Genomic DNA, 20,596 nt, shown 5'->3' with positions numbered 1-20,596 from the left:
CTGTTCTGAAAGGTTCAAATGCTCTACTCCAAGAGACAATCAAGGAGAACTTCCCAACATGACAAGAGATTCTGAAATTCAGATAGCAGACAGTTTCAGAATCCCAAAATGACTTAATCCAAATAAAGCATCTCCCAGACACATTATATTTAACTTCACCAAAGTTAAAATGAAGGAAAATATTCTGCAAGGAGCCAAACATAAACAAACCTACAAGGGGAAGAATGTTAGAATGACTGCAGATCTCTCTGCTCAAACTTTTCAAGCAGACAGTTTCAGAATCCCAAAACGACTTAATCCAAATAAAGCATCTCCCAGACACATTATAATTAACTTCACCAAAGTTAACATGAAGGAAAAAAATTCTTCAAGCAACCAAATATAAAAAAACCTACAAGGGGAAGAATGTTAGAATGACTGCAGATCTCTCTGCTGAAACTTTTCAAGCCAGTAGAGAATGGTCATTGACCTTTAACCTCCTAAAACAAAACAACTTTCAAACCAGGATCCTGTACCCAGCTAAACTGATGTTCATTTATGATGGAGAAATTGAACACTTGAATGGCATTCACATGTTGAAGAAATTTGCCATAACTAAACCAGCTCACCAGGATATTCTCAGACCCATCCTCCACAATGACCAGCACAATGCCCTATCACCAAAGTACACTCACGCAGAAACTTTTGATCAAATCCCAATTTCCACAGTGGCAAAAGGAGCAAAAATGTCCACTGGACTTTTTAAAAACTCAACACCCAAAATAGTACCAGGCTTATCAATACTCTCAATTAATGTGAATGGCTTAAATTGTCCTCTAAAAAGGCACAGGTTGGCTGACTGGATACAAAAAACTCAAGCCAGATATCTGCTGCATACAAGAATGTCATCTTACCTTAAAAGATAAATATAGACTCAGGGTGAAAGGATGGGCATCTATAATCCAGGCAAATGGAAATCAGAAAAAAGCTGGTGTTGCAATTTTATTTGCAGATACAGTAAGCTTCAAACAAACAAAAGTAAGGAAAGATAAGGGTGGTCACTTCATATTTGTTAAGAGAAACACTCAATATGATGAGATTACAAAGAGAGACCCTAACGGACATGAGCAACTTGATATCCACCAACACCGTAATAGTCAGAGGTTTTAACACCCCTTCGGCAGCGTTGGATAGATCCTCCAATGATAAACTAAGTAAAGAAATTTTAGACATAAACTTAACCATTCAAAAATTAGATTTAACAGACATCTATGGAATATTTCCTTCTAACAAAATTGAATACACATTCTTCTATTCAGCCCATGGAACATCCTCCAAAACTGATCACATCTCAGGTCACAAGTCTAACCTCAGCAAATTTAAAAGAGTAGAAATTATTCCTTGTATCTTCTCAGACCATCATGGAATAAAAGTTGAACTCAATAACAACAGGAATATGCATACTTTACAAAAACATGGAAACTAAATAAACTAATGCTGAATGATAGCTAGGTCATAGATGAGATTAAGGTGGAAATTATCAAATTTTTGGAAAAAAACGATTATGAAGACATGAATTACCAAAACCTCCAGGATAACTCAAAGGCAGTCCTAAGAGGGAAATTTATACCATTGCAAGCCTTACTCAGGAAAACAGAAAGAAAGGAAGTCAACCACTTACTGGGACATCTCAAGCAATTGGAAAAGGAAGAACATTTCAACCCCAAACTCATCAGAAGAAAAGAAACAACAAAAATTAGAGCAGAATTAAATGAAATTGAAAACAAAAGAATTATACAACAGATCAATGAATCAAGAAGTTGATTTTTTTAAAATATCAATAAAAGAGATGAACCTTTGGCTAACCTAACCAGAAACAAAAGAGTAAAATCTCTAACTTCATCAATCAGAAATGACAAAGGTGAGATAACAACAGGCAACTCAGAAATTTAAAAAAATCTTAATGAACATTACAAAAACTCTATTCTCAGAAATATGAAAATCTGAAGGAAATAGACCAATACTTAGAAGCATGGAACCTTCCTAGACTTAGCCAGAAAGAGGTGTAAATGTTGAACAGGCCTATATCAAGTTTTGAAATAGAATCAAATATATGAAATCTCCCCCAAAGGAAAAGTCCGGGATAAGATAGCTTCACATCAGAATTCTACCAAACCTTTAAAGAGGAACTAGTACTATAATACTTAATCTTTTCCAAAACATAGAAAAAGAAGGAATACTACCCAACACATTCTATGAAGAAAACATCACCCTGATCCCCAAACCAGGAAAAGACACAACAAGAAAATAAAATTATAGTCTAATATTTCTAATGAATATTGATGCAAAAATATTCAATAAAATCCTAGCAAACAGAATCAAGCAACACATCAAACAAATTATACACCTTGGACAAGTTTGTTTTATCCCAGGGTCTCAAGGCTGGTTGAATATATGTAAATCTACAAATATAATACATCACATAAAAAATAAAAAACAAAGACCTTATGATTCTCTCATTTGATGCAGAAAAATCTTTTCATAATATCCAGCATCCCTTCATGATCAGAATACTTAAGAAAATAGATATATAAGGGACATTTCTTAACTGATAGAGGCTACCTACAGCAAACCCACAGCCAATATTATATTGAATGGAGTAAAATTAACATTTCTACTCAGATCAGGAACCAGTCAGGTTGCCCTTTTTTCTCCACTGCTTTTTAACATTGTAATGGAAGTCTTAACCATTGTAATCAGGCAAGAGAAGGCAATCAAGTTTATCCATATAGAGTCAGGGGATCAAACTTTCACTCTTCATGTATGATATAATTTTATATCTGGAAAACCCCAGGGACACAACCTACAAAACTCTTAGATGTGATCAAGGAATACAGCAGCATTTCAGGATCCAAAATCCATATTCACAAATAAGTAGCATTTATATATACCAACAATAATCAAGCTGAAAAAGAAGTCCAGGAGTCTATTCCTTTTACATTTATGCCAAAAAGATGAAATATCTGGGAGTGTACCTAACAAAGGATGTGAAAGATCTCTATATATAGAACTATAAAACTCAGAGAAAGAAACAGCTGACGATGTTAACAAATGGAAAAACATACCATGCTCATGGCGGGAAGAAGCAACATTGTTAAAATGTCCATACTACCCAAAGCAATCTACAGATTTAATGCAATCCCTATTTAAGCACCTCTGTCATACTTTAAATATCAGGAAAAATTAGTCCTTCATTTTATATGGAAACAGAGAAAACCTCAAATAGACACGACATTATTCAGAAATAAAAACAAATCAGGAGGAATCATGCTACCAGACTTCAGACTATACTATAAATCGATAGTGATCAAAACAGCATGGTACTGGCACAAAACCAGAGAGGTAGATGTATGGAACAGAATTGAAGTCCAAGAGATGAACCCAGACACTTACCATCATTTTATCTTTGATAAGCCTATCAAAAATATAAATTGGGGGGAAGGATTCCCTATTTAACAAATGATGCTGGGTGAATTGGCTGGCGACTTACAGAAGACTGAAACTGGACCCACACTTTTCTCCTCTATCAAAAATTGACTCTAACTGGATAAAAGACTTAAACTTAAGACATGAAACTATAAAGATTCTTGGAGACAGTGTGAGGGAAAAACTTGAAGAAATTGGCCTGAGAGAATACTTTATGAGGAGGACTCCTGGGCAATTGAAGCAATACCAGAAATACATTACTCAGATCAGATCAAACTAAAAATCTTCTGCAGTGCCAAGAGAACACAGTAAGTAAAGCAAGTATACATCCTTCAGAATGGGAGAGGATATGTCTCTGACAGAAGTATAATAACCAGAATCCACAGAGAACTCAAAAGTATTAGTAAGAAAAGAACTAGTGAACCCATCTCAGGGTGGGCAAGGGACTTGAAGAGAAACTTCTCTGAAGAAGACAGGTGTATGGCCTACAGACATATGAAAAAATGCTCATCATCCTTAATCATCAGAGAAATGCAATTCAAAACTACTTTGAGGTATCATCTAACTCCAGTAAGATTAGCCCATATCACAAAATACCAAGACCAGAGATGTTGGTGTGGATGTGGAGAAAATGGAACACTTCTACACTGCTGGTGTGAATGCAAACTGATAAGTTCCTTTTGGAAAGATTTTTGGAGAACACTTAGAGATCTAAAAATGGACCTGCACATTCCTTTCAGAAAGAAGTTTGTAGAACACTCAGGGATGTAAAAGTGGACTTGCCATTTGATCCTGCAATTCATCTACTAGGTGTATATTCAAAAGACCAAAAATCACCTGGCAACAAAGATGTTTGCAACTGAATGTTTATTGTGCTCAGTTCATAATTGCTAAGTCATGGAAGAATCCCAAGTGCCCATAGACCCGTAGATGGATTAATAAATTGTGGTATATGTATACCATGGAATACTATTCAGCCTTAAAAAAAGAAGGAGACTTTACCTCTTTTATATTTATATGGATGGAGCTAGAACATATTCTTCTTAGTAAAGGATCTCGACAATGGAAGAAAAAGTTTCCAATGTACTCAGTGCTTTTATGAAACCAAATTATAATTACTCACACTTTTTTATGAAAGATAGATCACAACAATAGCCCAGGATGAGTGAGAAAATTGGAGGAGGAATGGAAGGGAGAGGGAATGTCTGATAAAGTGAGGGTAATTGGTGGGACCACATCTACAGAGCATATTGCACGGGTAGTAGTCAAATCTATCAAGAATAGAAAATAAATGTTTTAACACAGTTGTTAAGTAAATGAGGTGAAAGCTATGTTGATTAGTTTGATATAATCACTCCAAATTGTATAAAAAATCAACACATAGAACCGCACAAATGCATAAATGTATTCATGATCTTTGTGTATATGACTTAATAAAAGGAAAAAAAAATAATGAGATAAGTGCTATGACGAAGACCAAGTAATATTCAATGACCAAGAACTGCATTCATTAGTCAGACTGATATATAATATGTTCCAATAAAAAATAAACCCAAGTCTCAATGGCTTAACAAAACATAGTATTATTTGCTATTAATGCCAATATCCAATGCTGTCAATAAAGGATTTCCTTAATTAGTAACTAAAGGACCCACAATATTTACATAATTTCTTTGGTAGGGGGGAAACTTAAAACTTGTGCCAAATATTAAATGTCACTTATATGACATCACAAAGATGTCACAAAGATTAAAAGAATATGTAAGTATGAAAAGAAAAAAGAGCCATAATAATGATTAAAACCCAAAATAGATATTAGAAAAGAAGAAACTGTCACTGCTTTTGAGGTTATGGGCACACTAATAATAAACTGAATAGAAAACTGAACCTTTAATTAAATAAAGTGTTATCCACATTATTCACATTTACCTTCTGCCTGTATTTCTTTAGTATTCATTAGAAGATAATGAATTTGTCTGGTCATTTTTTGTGTACAAACAGAAATGTATGTGTATTTGTGTATTCACGCAAGTATGTATATACGTATGTAGATCTAATTTATCTCACTAATAATACAGGCATGCCCCTGAGATAGTGCATGTTTGGTTCTAGATTGCTATAATAAAGCAAATATTACAAAAAAGTGAGTTGGCGGCCCCCATAGCTTAGTGGGTAGGGCACCGGCCATGCACACCGAGGCTGGAGGATTCAAACCTGTCCTGGGCCAGCTAAAACAACAATGACAACTGCAACAAAAAAGTATCAGGGTGTTGTGGTAGGTGCTGGTAGTCCCAGCTACTTGGGAGGCTAAGGCAAGAGAACTGCTTAAGCCTAAGAATTTGAGGTTGGAAAAGTGGGGTGACTGTGACAATTTCTTAAAATAAGAGAAAAGTAAATTTGTTGTATTGATTGACATTTCAAGTCATAAAATACTCTTCTGTAGCATGTGATGCTGTTTGATACTGTTTTACCCACGCTAGAACTTCTTTCAAACTTGATGTTAATCCTCCCAAACCCTCCACTGCTTTATCAACTAAGTTTATATAATATTTTAAATATTTTCATTTTAACAATTTTCATACCATCTTCCCCAAGAGTAGATTTTATCTCAAGAAATCACTACTTTTTTATTATCTAAATGAAGCAACTTCTTATTTATTCAAATTTTATTCAATTCTTATTTATTCAATTTAGTCACATTTTTAGGCATTGCTTCTAATTTCTTAATATTTTTTAGCACATCCGTAGTAACTTTTTCCACTGATGTCTTGAACCCCTCAAAAGTTATCCATAAGGGCTAGAATCTCATTTTTCCAAAGTACTGTTAATGTTAATATTTCAACCTCCTCGAATGAATCATGAATATTCTCAATGGCATTTAGAATGGTAAATCATCTCCAGAAAGTTTTCAATTTAATTTATCCAGATCCATCAGGAAAATCACTACCTACAGCAACTATAGCCTTGCAAAATGTATTTCTTTGATAATAAAGTGTGAAGGCAAAATTATTCCTTGATCTACAGGCTGCAGAATAACTGTTGTGTTAGTAGTCATGAAAACATTAATCCCCTTGTATATCATCATAGCTCTAGAGTAATTTGCTGCATTTTGAATGAACAGTTATATTTTGAAATTAATCTTTTTTAAATTTTTAATATGAACAGTGGGACTTAAGAGTGGGCTTAAAATTTTCAGTAAACCATGCTGTAAACAAATATGCTGTCTTCCAGGCTCAGTTTTCCCATCTATAGAGCACAGGCAGAGTAGATAAAGTATAATTCTTAAGGGCCCTTGCATTTTCAGAATGCTAAATGATTTTTTTTTTCGTTTTCTCTTCTTTTCAATTTATTCTTAAGGGGAATTTTCTACCTTTTCACTTCTCTTCTTGAGAGGGCTGCATGTCTGGCAGATTCTGTAGGTTTCTAATGGATTTGCGCTTTTAGTCCAAAGCATGCAGCAGTGACCACATATCCCACCTTCCCCAGGGAAATGGTTGAATCAAACATTTATTTCCCAACTTAGCATCATTTGTAGGGGGAATTTTTTTTTTTTGGTGGGGGGGATTCATTGAGGGTACAATAAGCCAGGTTACACTGATTGTATTTGTTAGATAAAGTCCCTCTTGCTATCATGTCTTGCCCCCAGAAGATGTGGCACACACCAAGGTCCCATTATTGGCTTTACCTTAAATTCACCAGCTGCATTATCTCCTAACAAAAGAATCATCCTATTCTTTAAAGTTTTGAAGCCAGGCATTGAATTCTATTCTTCAACTCTGGAAGTCATGGATGGCATCTGCTTCCAATATAAGGTTGTTTTGTCTACATTGAAAATCTATTATTTAGGGTCACTACCTTCATCAATCATCTTAGCTAGATCTTCTGGCTAACATGCTGTAGCTTCTACATCAACACTTTTTGCCTCACCTTAAGTGTTTGTACATATTATAGAGATAACTTCTTTCCTTAAGTCTCATGAACAAATCTCTGATAGATTCAGAGATTTTCTGAAGCTTCTTTGTAGCTTCCTCCCCTCTCATCCTTTATTTAAATAGAGGGCATTCTTCTGATTAGTCTTTGGCTTTAGGGAATATTGTGGCTAGTTTGATTTTCTGCCAGACCACTAAACCTTTCTCCATATCGATAGTAGAGTTCTTTCTTTTCTTATCTTGTGTTAACTGGAGTACACTTTTAATTCCCTTTAAGAATGTTTCCTTGGCTAACAGTTTGATACAAGAGGCCGGGCTTGGAGCCTGTCTTGCCTTTCAACATGTCTTCCTCTCTAAACTTAATTATTTTTGGCTTTGGATTTAACATGAACAGATATCTAACTCCTCTTTCACTTGTATGGTTACAGGCCATTGTATGGTTATTAATTGGTCTGATTTCAATATTGTGTCAGAGTATAGAAAGACCTGAGGAAAGAAAAAGAGATGGGAGAATGGCAGATCAGTAGAGAAGTAGACACACATTATTGATTAAGTTAGCCTTGCTATGGGTGTGGTTCATGGAACCCCAAAACAGTAACATCAAGATCATTGATAATAAGGGTGGCGCCTGTGGCTCAAGGGGTAGGGTGCCAGTCCCATATGCCGGAGGTGGCGGGTTCAAACCCAGCCCCGGCCAAAAACAAAAAACAAAAAAACAAACAAACAAAAAAAAAAATAGAAAAAAAAAGATCATTGATAATAAATCACAGTAACTAATATAATAATAATGAAAATGTTTGAAATATTGTGAGAATTATCAAAATGTAACATGCAAACATAGTGCACGCTGTTAGGAAAATGGCACCAAGAGAATTGCTTCAGAGTTGCTACAAACCTTCAGTTTATAAAAAAAATTGAATGTATTCTAAGTACAAAAAAAAGCACAATTAAATCTACCTGTATATGATAAAAATAAAACAAAACAATAAAACCACCCTATTATTTATGAAGGCAAGGAAATTAGGAGGTGACTTTTGTGATATTGATCACGTGCTAAAATAATGCATATGTAGGTGCAATCTTATTAAGAAATAGCTATGTCAAACTATGTATTATTTTAAGTAACAGAAAACAGGAATTCAAATTCAACTACTTTAAAATAAGTTAAAAAGAAACTTCAATGACTATTTCTCATTCTCTTCTTTTTTTATGTTTAAAGGATTAGTATTTTTATTTATTTTTTTAATTATTTTTTATTAAATCATAACTTTGTACATTGACGCATTTATGGGTTCAGGGTACTGCTTTGATATACAATGTGAAATGCTTACATTGAACTAAGTAACACATCCATCACAATTATACTCATTTCTTAATAGTTTTCAAATGTACCATTGCATCCTCTTGCTTTTTTTTTTTTTTTTATCATTACCAGGTTCTCTCACCTTTTTGTTGGCTTTTTATATTCCCCATTTGGGGGTAATGATGTAAACAAGGACTTTAGGCTTGCCTTTTCCTCAGACCAAACAATCCCAGAGAAAAACATGATTCTTTCAACCAACATTCAGATTAATCGAAGATCCTACCACGGGTTTCATGGGCACATCTGCTGCCAGAGAATCAGGATCTCCCAAAATACATGTAATTGGAATTGGTTCTGCTCTCTACAAATAGAAGCTTTCTTGTCAGAATATATGGAAATGAAAGCTGTCCAAACACTAAAAGAAAAAATAACAGCAGCAGTAAAAACAAAACAAAAAAACATTAAAAATATATTTATTACAAAACAGTTTGCTTTTACACACTGCTATATGGGATAAAAGATTATTAAAATACAAATAAATAAGTAACATGTACCAAAAGGTAGCTAAATAAATGGAAGTTACCTTCAGAATGTGTATGCAGCTATAAATTTTATAGACTAGTCATTCTACAAATGACCTCAAATATAAACTCTAGTTAAAAGCCACAGAGTCTGAAAATATTAAAAGAGAATATAGTACCAATTAGACCACAAAAGTTATCATAGATAAGGTACTAGTCTAAATGAAATAGTAAATGGGTAAAGTCTCCTATTTAAACTTGAATATTTATGTTCGTTTTAATTCTAGTTTCAAAGAACATTTTGCTCTCTCTGGTCTCTGGTTTTGTCCTTCTGAAAATTACTTATATGTTAGTCTATTATGTATGAAATGTCCAATTTCCTTGAGTACTAAGTTTGACAGTTGGTATCTCTGACATTTCACTTAAACCCTCTTTTTTAATTTTTATTGTGAAGGTACATACTCATTGTTTCAAACATGTATTTTGTTGTTGCTGTTGTTTTTTTGTTTGTTTGTTACTTTTTTTGAGACAGAGTCTCACTTTTTTGCTCTGGCTAGAGTGTTGTGGTGTCAGAGATCACAGCAACCTCAAAGCCTTGGGCTCAAGTGATCCTCCTGCTTCCACAACCCAAGTAGCTGGGAATACAGGCACCCACCACAACACTGGGATAGCTTTTCTATTTTTAGTAGAGATGGGTCTCACTCTTGCTCAAGCTGTTATCAAACTCCTGTGCTCAAGCAATCCACCCTCATCAGCCTCCAAGAATGCTAGGATTAGAGGAATGAGCCACAGCACTGGACCTCAAACACATGTTTTGGCTTGCAATTACCTTTCAAAAAATTTATTAGAGCCATTTTTGTAAAATAGCGAATAAGTCAAATATTTATTTTATTTTCGAATATGACTTTCATAGTAGCACGAATGTAGTGAAAACAGTTTGTAAGATCAATGAAATGTTTGGGAAGGATGTGGCTAATGGACACATAGATTTGAGAATTTCTGTTCTGGTGATTGCAATCTTGAAAATGAGCCACGGGGGTGATCTGAGACCAACATGGATAAGGATGACCTGAAAGCTATAGAGGAGAGGAATTCCTCTCAGCGTATGATGTGAATTAGCAGCAAGTTTTGATCTTACTATTTGAACTATATTGGACCATTTGAAACAAATCAGCAAGATAAAGAAGCTGGATAGATGGGCTGTACATGAGTTAAATGAAGTGTCAGAAGAAAAAGCATCTTGAAGCTTGCATTTCTTTGTTGTCACAACATAAAGGTGAACCATTTCTATACCATATTGTTATGTCTGATGAAAAATGGATCATTTTTCATAAACACAAGTGTTTATCACAATAGTTAGATAAAGATGAAGTGCCAAAATACAGTCCAAAACTATTCAGTAAAAGCTGTTACTGTCTGTTTGGTGGTCCGGTGCTGGTTATCCAGTACAGCTTCATGAGACCTGGTGAAACAATTACAGCACATATCTACTGCAAGCAATTGGATGAATAATGATGATGTTTGTGACTAAGTAGTACAGAATGGTCAATACAGACAGGCCAATCCTCTTGCAAGATGATGTTCAATCACATCTTGCACAAACAACCCTGTTCAAACTACAGAAGCTAAACTTGGAAACTTTCTGTCACCCATCGTATTCTCCAGACTTTGCACCAACTGAATACCACTACATCCAGGCCTGGGACTGCTTCTTGCAAGAAAAAATATTCAATTCTCAACAAGCTATGGAAAACACATGTTACAATTTCATCACTAGTCCCTCATCATCATGGTTTTTTTTTTTGTTGTTTGTTTGTTTTTTGCTGTTGGCATACGTAAGTTACTATCAAGATGACAAATCTGTGTCAATAGTTTAGTAGATACTTTGTTTAATTGTACTGATTCTAGATATAATAGGCTAAACTTTTGGTTCAAAACTGGACATTTCTCATTTAATGAACTATGTCAACATAGGCATTTAAAGACAACTCTATTAAAATTTTACCTATTAGTCAAATTACATAAAATAATGGAATTTTCCAGAAAGCTTCACTGGGAAGTCCATATTTATAATTTATTTTCACATTCTAACATAATAGCATTTTTAGAAGCAATTATTTGCATACAAGTTGTTTGAAACTTAAATTTTAACACCTCTTTAGAAAAAGAAGGCTACTTACATATTTTGCACACTTCATAATTTCTGTGTGACATAGGGACAAAGTCAGAAGAGGGTTTCAAATGAAAATTAAATAAATTGCAAAATAGATACAAAATTTGCAGAGCTTGGAATATTTTTCCCTAAAGTCAAACAACTTTTTAGCCTCCAGTCATAAATTAAGAACTGTAGGATTAGGTACAATAAATTTATCTTATAGTCTACTTTTAAAGACATGTGTGCTTGAAATATATTTGTAAAAATATATCTTCCTGGTGAAATTATATTCAAAGGCATAATTTTTGATATTGGATCATAGACTTCTTCAATTTTCACAAGTTTGCTCAGTACAAAAACCTAATATATTTTGATTGAATTTGTTTTGTACTCAGAATATATGCCTTATCTTTTTATTAACAAAAGTTGTCAATTTTGAAATATTCCGTGTTTTTATTTACATCTGACAAAGCTATAACACATGAGCTGTCACATCAAATCTCATTTTATGCACAGAAAGATAGACTGAATGACTCCTTCTATGAAATATAACTAAAAGATCAGTAGGCTTACCTTTCCAAATCAAAACTATCTTGAAAATACAATCTCAATAAGCTAGGTATCAAATTCTTCAACCTTAAAATTCTTTTCTGGAACAGTAGTCATTATTATTTCTCTTTTTCTTGATTTTACACTTTTACTATTTAAGGATTAATAAGTACTCATCCAATTGAAAAATACAAATAATTATTTGGAATGCAAATTGCATGCATGCAAAATGCATGTCATTTTCTCTCTCATTATTCACTTCCATCAACTTATTTCTATTAAATAACCTATGGTTTAACAAGGTCTAAAATAATGGACTTTGTTTTTCTTGCAATGATTATAATTTAAAGAAACACTTTTCTCATTAAATTGCATTTTCTTTATTGTTGCAATGGTATTTTCTTAGTGTCTATTAAATACTTACTCAAGACAACATATTACCACATTAAAAAAAATAGTAAATAGACACCATGTGAAGGCTATATATTTATTTCATCAAATTGTTGTTGTATTTTGACTTAATAGAGGACATTTGGAAGGCAATGCCATTATTTTATTTCTTAAATTATAAACATAAAAGCCTTTGTTTATAAACAGATAAAGATGTTTCCTTGTTTTATCTACTGAAATACAGAATTTTGTTTCTGATGTCAGTGTTTATGCTAACGAGAAAAGATGTTTGTATCTAACATCTTAACAGAAAGGTGAAGATTTAACTATTTAAACCTTACATCTAGTTTATGACCTCTTAATAAAGTATGTGACTATGAAACACACAATTATTGAATAAATATATATTTAAATTAAATGAATCAAATAAATCACAAGTTTACATTCTTGAGAAAAATAAACTTAAATTTATTTCTATGTTCTACATCCACTGTGTACTTTATTCCATAGCTAACTTGAACATAAAAGTATTAATTTATATTTTAGAGTTCCATAGTATGCTTACCTTGCTTCCACTTATGTGAAATTTGAACTTGAATTTTCATCTTTCTAAGTATAAAACATAATTTTCTTTACTACATCAATGTGTTTCAGTTTTATTATCATATGAACAGGGTTTGGAACGAAGGCATAAACATTCATAAAATAATATAAACGTTGATTTATTGGAAAAGTGTAACTAATTATTAGCTGTAAAAGTCACCATAATAATTATTTCTGAACAAATTAGAGAACTATTATTAAGAGGATTATACATCTTTCTTTCACTTACTTTTCATTTTACTTGTAGATCCTTTAAATAATAGTACTCTACAAAGAATTTATAATGCATCAGTAATTTCAAAAAAAGTCACGTAAGCATTTAACTTATTTTTTAAACAAGTTGCTATACTACTGTTTTCTTTATTCATATTTCCCCTAGTGTTTCATATAGTTCCCAACAGTGATATCCCAGGCATTTTTTCTTTAAATACTTTCTTGTTTATAGCACAAAATTATCTTTAGTAATATTCATGCGATAACATAAGTAATAATGCCATACAAAACAGTGAAATTTCTCATATTTTATTTTACATATAACTGTGTCAATTGAAAATAAAAAATATATTACTATAAAATATGAAAATATAACAGATTAATATTTTGAATTTCATTACTGTAACTTTTAAATAAATAAAATTATATTTAAATATTAGTCTGTCACTGTAATGAGTAGCAACATTCTAATTTTTGTTTTAAGAGTTTTAATATCTGCCAATTAGTGAAGTAATTTATGATATGCATAATTTTTGCATATACAGGTTTATAAACATTCTAACGAGATTTGCCACCCGTTTAATTCATACTTAATTGAAATATATTTTTTAAATCTCTAATTCAAAAGTATTTTTACATGTATCAACAGTATACAAACAGTTAGAAAAAGTCTTAAATATAATGATAATTTAACAGAAGAAATTACCATAAATACCAGGGAACTTAACACAAATAAACATTGAAAAAAGTCCATGCAATAATAAAATTAAAGTAATTCAAGTTTTATCTCTGTCAAATAACTGGAATATAATTCCAAATTCTAAATCTATAATTCTAAAGTCTAACTCTGAGTATATACGGTATGAATTGGCTCAGAGACACAAAATTTGCCCAGAAAACTCACATATTTTTAAAACATTATGGAGTTACTCTCAAAATAAATGCATGTAGCTAAGCCTATATGTGTGGAATTCAACTGTATCACTAGCACTTCTTTCAGTTAATTTACTTATAGAATATAAATGTATTAAGTGCAGAAAATAGGCTAATTTAAAGCTTAAAATATATTATTAAAATTCAATTATAACTCAGCAACTATTAAGAGGTTTTATAGCAAAAAAAAAAAAGATTGCTTCAAAGAGGAACTTGTTACCTTTGTTTAGAATTATGGATATTTTAAAAAAAAGCAAATTGACATTTAATCGGTTGTAATATTGTTTTGCCCGTTTCGGGTATACCATTGCCTCATAGTGAATTCAAGAAGGAACTTAAATTAAAAAATCAGAGTACGATAAGAACTTAAGGAGCATAACAGAAATAAACTATCAAGCAAATGTTTTTGCTTTTTTATTTTATTAGAAACAAAGCGATAATTCTAAAAACATATAAGACACTATTAGGTGAAATTAATTTGTGATATAAAAATAAATTGAATATAATGGTACATCACATTTTTTACTAATTCTTTCCTTAGTCTCAAGTTGAGTGAGATAGTTGGTGATAGAAATTGAATTTACTTTCAAATTTTAAGTTTCTTTGAATGACTTTAACTTTTATTTTCTATTAGATCTTAACAGCTGACATTATTTGTCAAAAAAAAACTAATATGCAAGCTAACTAACACACTTGCTATTCCTTGACATAATATAATCAGGGCTATTTAAATTTGGTTTTGAAAATGTAAGTAATGTGAAACATCTTATGATTGCAAAGGTTAGTGAGAAATTAATTCCAAATACTATCTGTAAATGAAATAGATTAAAGGAACATTGTTCCTGAGAAGCAGATGATACAGTCCCTTAGTTTATTTCATTCTGAGTCAGGGAACATGGCCTTTATAAGCATTGTTATCAATGAATTTGAAATGACTCCAAAGTTCAAATATCAGTGAAGCATCACATCGTACGTTCAAATCAGATGACTGTTTGGCTAGGCAAATGCCATTTATATTTCAGAAGACATCCATGTTATAATCAAAAATGAATTAGCAGACATGGAAACTTCAAGCACTATTTGTCATCTGGAACTCATGTGCATTAATATGCCTCATATCTGTGACTCTGAGAAAAGCTAAGTCAATTCCAAAATTACCATAACATTCAAAACTAAACTGTAATGCATTTTAGAGTGGCTGTATTGAAAATTGAATGCCAACTGAAAATAAATGATGGCATCTTTTAAAATTAAATTACAAAAGACCTTTTCTTCGTCCTTTACCTTATTGCTATCCTGTTAGCATAGCTGTCACATTTTTATCACCTGTATCCTATAACAAAAATGATTAAGAATATAAAGTGAGATAAAACATACACCTAATTCTACTTAAATGTATTATCTGATTAACGTCCTTCCATTCTTAGGAAGAAAAAATTTAACATTATTCTCCTAATTGACTGTGTCTTCTATACAAGATTACTTTAGTAACTTACCTGAGTTATATTTTTCTCATTATTACTTCAAATGTATAATGTTTTCTAAATATATTTACACTTCAATCAGAAGAAACAGAAGGAAATTAACCATTAATATGTTAAAATGTTAAATATAGTAATGGAGAACATATACTTTGTGGTAAAAAGGAAGTTATGAAGTATTTTTGTCCTTCTTAATAAGCCTTATAAAAGAACCCATAAAATTGAATTATGTTTTAAGCCTAAAAGCAAATATAAATTAAACAAAAGACAGCTGGAGATGTGTTTTGCAAGTAGATTACTCTCTCTTTGTGTATGGATTTGTGTATGTGTAGTATTACACAGAACACACAGCCAGAATACATGAGTCATTCTAATTATGCTAGGACAGAAATTGCAAAACAAAACATAAAATCCTAAGCATCAAATACTACTAACTAAATCTAATTTACAAAATTCCACAGTTTCTTATCAACTAAAGGGACAACACCCAAGATTCCAAAAGCAGTAATGCCATAACCCTTTATCTATACCAAAATAGCTTCTTATAGCACATTTTAGTCATAGTACAGTGTTTTAAATATATAGGTTCATGCTGTAGTTTTATTTATTAATTTCTTTCATTAATCACAAATTACATAGGCAAGCACAATATAATTTGTGACCAATAATAATTGAAACTCCAACAACTTGAACATAATAAATACAAATAATGAAAGACATGCATTGATTGATTAAATTATTAAAATCATTTCATGATTTATTATGATTAAAGGAGGAGTAGGTAAGGTAGCCAGTCTCATTTTTGCAAGTTCATATGTACTTAAAATCTCAAAAAATAAAACCCAACAAATTGAACTTATAGAATTAAGTTATTTAAAATTATCATTTTGGTGGCAGTACTATTCAGCATATAGACATACTTGAAGAGATGAAGCAATGCAAGAGAGGTATGCAAACTTATCCAGAAGGAAGTGCAGAAAAAAATTTTTATAAAGAGGACATGTGGAAGATAGAATGAAATGATTCCAATAAATGTGTATTCAGCAGGGAATTGAGTCTATAGACAACATAAGACAAGATAGGTGTGACTTTCTCATAACTGAAATATAAAAAAGATGAGTCTTCAAATTAGACTCACTGATTCTAAGTAGGATAAATAAAACTAATTTGCACTTTAACCCTTGTGAAATTACTCCCAAACACAGAATATAAAGTAAAAGAATCAAGTAGAAAAGACAAGCTACAACAAAGGAAATGAGATTTCTCATTAGCAGAATAAAGATTAATGGATATTTGAAAAATATCTCTAAAGTGATAAAAGAAAATAATTGCTAAGCTACAGTTCTGTACACAATTAAGTCTCATTGAAAAGTAGAACAAAATAAGAGGTTTTGCAAGAACTAGATGTTGAATATACTGCTAGCAGTCTTTTGCAGATAAAGTTACTAGTTATATAGTTAAAGAGAAAGAAAATTTCATCAATATATAAGGTTTATAATATAAGAAAATGGCAGAATGACTGATAAGAATGCCAGAGTATCTAAATGTATTAAATTCTAAATAATAAGAAGAATGGTAATAATACTAATGATAATTAATCTTAGTTGATATAAAAAAGAGAAACAGAAATACAAAGAAAATAAGGATGTATGTAGAAGAATTTGTAAAATATTTATTAACTTCAGTCTTCATTAATTTATATATGCATGTTAACATTTAAAGGTTAATTAACATTAAAAGAATAAAAATCAAACATACTTTCTAAATGAGTAGAAAAAAATAAATTAATTATTATTTATGTATAATATAAGATAAGGTTACAATTTTATTCTTTTGCATTTGGAAATTCTGTTCTCCCAACACCACTTACTGAAAATTACTGTCTTTCTTCATTGGGCATCCTTGGTGCTTTTCTCAAATATTAGTTCACCATATATGTACTGCTTTGTTTCTTGACTTTTCATTCTCTTTCATTAGTCAATGTGTCTGTTTTTATGCTGGTACCATGCTGTTTTGATTACGATAGCTTTGTAATGCAGTTTGAAATCAGGTAATATGATTTTTTCCAGCTTTATTCTTCTTTCTCATGATTATTTTAGTTCTTCAGGGTCTTTTGTGGACCCATATATATTTTAGGAATTTTTCTATATCTCTGAAAAACACTGTTGTAATATTAACAGAGATGACATTCAGAAGAATTAATAAAAAATGTGGTATTTATGTACATACATATGAAAAATATATGGAAGATCTTAAAGTGATAAAAAGAAAGAAATCTTGCTATTTGCAACTTAATATATAAAACTGGAGGACAATATGCTAAGTGAAATAAGCAGGTCTCTAGAGAGCAAATTAATTTCCTTAGCAGTTCCTGACATGCTTTGAATCACAGTCATACAAGTAGAAATTTCTTCTGCTAGCTCTCTATGTCTTTGATAAATAAAATTCTTTAAAGACACAAACTAACTTATTCCATTGCATGGGTATGGTGATGACTGCAGAGGTATAGACATTTTAGTTATAATCTAACCCCACCCCATAACATGTTTCTATTGAAGAAATGGTGCATCCAGATAATTTAAGTGGATGAGTAATCCAATATTGAATATGGGTGTAGAGACAGAACTCCAGTAGAAAGTGATATGCATCTATATTTGAAGGCATCATACCCTCTAACCTAATGCAGCTAATAGGCTAACTTTTTCATGCCCAGATTACTTATTCCTCAGTGGATTTAGTCACACAGCAATGGAGATTAATTTCTCCCAAGCAGAATACAAAGTTATTTTCAGAATTTAAAAGTTTTCCTTAAGTGAAGTTTTGTGGCTTTCTATTTTTGATGTATTAGATCAGTATTCTGACCAGCGCACATAGGGTTTGAGATTATTTGTTTTTATTTCTAAAAGAAATCTCAGGGGTGGCACCTGTGGCTCAGTGAGTAGAGCGCCACCCATAGGGTGGCAGGTTTGAACGGGTTTGAACCCAGCCCCGGCCAAACTGCAACAAAAAATTGCCAAGTGTTGTGGCGGGCGCCTGTAGTCCCAGCTACTCGGAAGGCTGAGGCAAGAGAATCACCTAAGCCCACGAACCTGAGGTTGTTGTGAGCTGTGATGGCGCAGCACTCTACCCAGGGTGACAGCTTGAGACTCTGTCTCAAAATAAATAAATAAATAAATAAAAGAACACTAGTTGCCAGAGACTTGGATGCAGGGACAATTCAGAAATATTAGTGATATAATAAGATGGAATGAGTTCTGGAATATAATGTGTAGTAATTAATGGTGTCTACAGGTGATAACTTTGTACACTTCAGATTTGTTAAAAAGTAGATATTATGTGTTCTTACCACTAAAAGAAATAAGGTAACTTTTTGAGGTATTTGATGTGTTAAGTAACTTGACTTTAGTAATCAATCGTTTGTGTATCTCAAATCATCACTAACACCTTAAATATGCAAATTTATTTACCATTCGTATCTCTATCATGCTAAAAAAAAATTCAACTTTAAATGCTGAAAGCTTTTTCTGTGCTAAAATGAAATTTTCACTGACTATGCGAAGGGAAAAAAAAATGACCAAGGAACTGCAACCATTCTGAAATTTCATCCCCTGAACAACACAATTTGATGAAATTACAGGGCAAAAATAATTCACTTGCTCTATAAGCACATATGAAGTGTTAAAATAATAGACCATTTATTGTTCCACATATGAAAAATAAACAAACACAAAAACCATCAAATAGAATAATTTCTATAAGTTTTAAAGATACTATAAAGATTATTTTAAGATAAAAATTTGCACATAAATTGTGGATCAATGAAAAATAACAGAATTTTATAAATTACTTAGGAATGAAAAGAAACATACTACAGCTATGATCACAATGCTGATGTATAACGGAGATTATTCATATTGGAATCTCAATTAAGACAAACTTTTAAATAAAACTGTGCTTTATTTATATCAACATACAAGAAGATAATCCTCAGATTATCTTTAACCTCTAATTGTTAATTAACCCAAACATTGTTCAGATTGGCAGCTTCTTTTCTCTTTATGGTACATATACCATCACTAAACTGCAAAGAAAATCTAATTTCTAAATCTTTACCATCTTTGAATGTTACAAGGTTTACTTTCATCGCTAAGGTTCAAGATCCTGTATTAGTTATTTATTCAATTTCAGTTCTTGTAATTATAAACCTAGAATATAGAAAACCAAAACAAGAATGAAGATAGCTGAAAAGCCAGAAGTGTACACAAAAATTACTTTATTTAAATTTAAAAGGAAGTGCTATAATATACCAACAAGTCAATTCCAAGCAATTTTGAAAATATTAATTTACCAGATAAAGGAAACATTACATTTTCATCATGAATTTTTTTACTCAAGACCAGTTCAGTATCATTCAATTAGTTCCATTTCATTACTTCCCTGATTTTCATAAATATTACTTAATGCTGACTGAAATATCTACACCTCTGTCTCTCATACATATATATTATATGTATATGTGTGCCTGTCTTTATGCATATTTAGGCATGTGTGACTATCATATATGTATATTATATATACATTATATATATATCTATGTTATATATATGTAAATAAATATATATATCTGTGTTAAAAACTGTTCATGTCCCTCAAACTTTGTATGCTGAAATCCACACCCCAAATGTATGTGAAGGTATAGGAGGTAGAGCTTTGGGCAGTAATTAAGTCATGACAGTGGACCCCCTCATGGATGCCCTTCGTGCTGTTATAAAAAGAGACACGAGAGTTTAGTCTCTTCTTTGGCCATAGGAGGATACAATGAGAAAACAGCCATCCATAAATCAAAGCGTGGGTCCTTACTAGACACTGGATCTTCAGGCACTTTGATCTTCGGCTTTCTAGCCTTCTGAACTGTTTGGACCAAGTATTTATGCCACCCAGTTTACAGTAATTTGTTATAGCAGCCCAAAGTAAGACAGCAGTGTGTGTGCATTAGATGACAATTGAGCATAATTACTTTTAAAGTTACCTCTTTTTAATGTGGTAAATGAAAA

This window comes from Nycticebus coucang, chromosome 11 (assembly GCF_027406575.1).
Source record: "Nycticebus coucang isolate mNycCou1 chromosome 11, mNycCou1.pri, whole genome shotgun sequence".
Lineage (NCBI taxonomy): Eukaryota > Metazoa > Chordata > Mammalia > Primates > Lorisidae > Nycticebus > Nycticebus coucang.
This window is presented reverse-complemented; position numbering follows the sequence as displayed.